The sequence below is a fragment of the Semicossyphus pulcher genome, unplaced genomic scaffold (assembly GCF_022749685.1).
Source record: "Semicossyphus pulcher isolate SPU_LCO1_2020_fin unplaced genomic scaffold, fSemPul1.0.p SCAF_2, whole genome shotgun sequence".
Classification (NCBI taxonomy): Eukaryota; Metazoa; Chordata; class Actinopteri; order Labriformes; family Labridae; genus Semicossyphus; species Semicossyphus pulcher.
The window spans coordinates 9,615,442-9,617,500 of NW_027211693.1; the positions used below are offsets into that span (position 1 = coordinate 9,615,442).

General features: G+C 35.8%; 1 protein-coding gene across 3 annotated transcripts in view; it reads right to left on the reverse strand.

Moving 5' to 3' along the window:
• Positions 1 to 210: 210 nt before the first annotated feature.
• The window catches only part of gria2b (glutamate receptor, ionotropic, AMPA 2b), a 62,171-nt gene continuing 60,322 nt past the window's right edge, over positions 211 to 2,059 (reverse strand). For all 3 annotated transcript variants that reach the window (XM_069669958.1, XM_069669957.1, XM_069669962.1), the window contains exon 16: positions 211 to 2,059. This exon is cut by the window's right edge and continues 207 nt beyond it. The gene's annotated coding sequence lies outside the window, so the exon portion shown is untranslated.

A 2,059-nucleotide genomic window follows, 5' to 3' on the forward strand; every position in this document is an offset into this window, starting at 1 on the left:
TCAAACGCAGTCTGCTCATGTGGTTGCAACGTTGGTGCGTGTCTGCTGTTATTAACATCAGCCTCATAATGCTGAGGTTTCATGATTTCTATCTTATTGAAACTCTTCTGTATATTTTAAAGTTTAGTTGCCATGTTCAGGCAAAAACATAATATCACTTGTTCACAGAGGCAACTCGTTCTAGATAAATGACTCACACTGAGCGACAACAAGAGATCAGCCACTTTTATTTATAAAGAGTCCCAAAAAATAAACAAGTTAGCACACATTCCATATACAAAATGTCAGTGAGAATAGCCTGAATATGTGATGAAATTGATAAGCAACTACGGTATATGTTTCTATTGTTGACTACAAAAACAACAGTGATAATAATAGTACAATTCACCTCCCTTTGTGATAAAGTAGAGGACTCTTCACGGGTCAATTTCAGAAAAGAAGATAAGATAAAACGACTCCTAAGTAGAAGTACTTGTCTTTATAAGTTTTTAAAGTAACTTATAGTTCGACTGCGTCACTAAAAAACCTTTTCTGAATAAAGTCACCAGATTTAGCATTTAATGGGAGCAAAGTAGCTTCGATGCTATAATGAAAAGGGGCTATAATTTTTCATATTTCAACTTTTTTATATAAAATATATGTATATATGTATATATTGTATATATGTCTAACATTGTATTTCCAATTGCAAACAGTTAACCTCACAACTTCAACATTAAAATGAAAACGCATGTTTGGCAGTAATGAAACCAACGTATGAAGTATTTGCGGCAACAACATGCAACTGGTGCTACTTCATTGTCCGATCAATGCAAAATACATGGAGACTGGAAAACAAAGCGAAAAAGGCTATTGTATTAGCACTGTCATTGCCACCAACTGTACATCTAGTTACAAAAGTTACAGAATGTATCATTTACATTCACTGAGATGACAGTGATTGATTATATTAAGACTATATTCATATCTACTGGCACTAGGATTTGGCACTCTTACTTATTTGGCATTTTGAACCAGCACGTAAACCATGTGGATGTTGATGCCTCTTTTTGATGTCACTTCAAAATGTGATGCGATAACACCATACCATACTATGTGTTGTATTCTGTTTTGCATTCATGGCGTGTAAACAGATTTATTTCGTCTTGAAAGTAGAACAAACCCTGGTCCTTGTCGGAAAAAATACAAACAACAAAAGCACTGAAAGCAAACGAAGAGACGAAAGTAATCAGCAAAAATCGCTGCACCAACTCTAACAAGAAAAACATAGAAGGATTGAGTCCAAATGTCAAGCATTGACATATATTTCATATCAACACCAAATGTTAAAGAATAAAATATACAGGAAAGTTTAGAATAGGAATTAATTACATGATTCAAACATCTCACCCCCATATGCGATGTATTTGGCTTTAAAAATATGGAACTAGAAGCTGTTTAGTATTTTTTCTGTCTTTATCACACATTAAGATGTTTATATCCAACCAGTATGTAAGCAAGTTTATTTAAAAGCTATTTTGTGAAAATACATAAAAATATTTTTTTCAATAAACTTTTTTCTTAGATTTTCTTAGAAAAAAATGACAATTTCACATCTTAATGCAGATGATATCAAGTGTGCTTGAAAATCTGTTTGGCGGTGGTGGCTACAGAAACAGTGTGTTTTTGACGACATCTTCCTCTGACACTCGCACACACCCACGCGCTTCTCACTCACACACACACGCACACACACAGTTGAGATGACAGAAACTCCCAGAAGCAGCCGTTGCCGTCAATCAAGCCCTCGTTTCCGTCTCAGTCCAGTCCAGACAGATAGATAGGAAAGCATGGTGTCATCAGTATAGAAAAGAAGAGCCTCCCTTTTATTCTGAGATGTAATTCAACCCAGAGAGGGAGGCGTTTAATACGGTGACAAATAGAGACAGAGAGCAACAATACGAGTCTTTGTGAGACACAAAATGAAGCCTCCATCTCATACCTTTCCCTTTTCACCAGACAGAGACAGAAAAAGCGCCGGAACAGAAAGGAGGGAAGGACACGAGAGAAAAAAAATCGC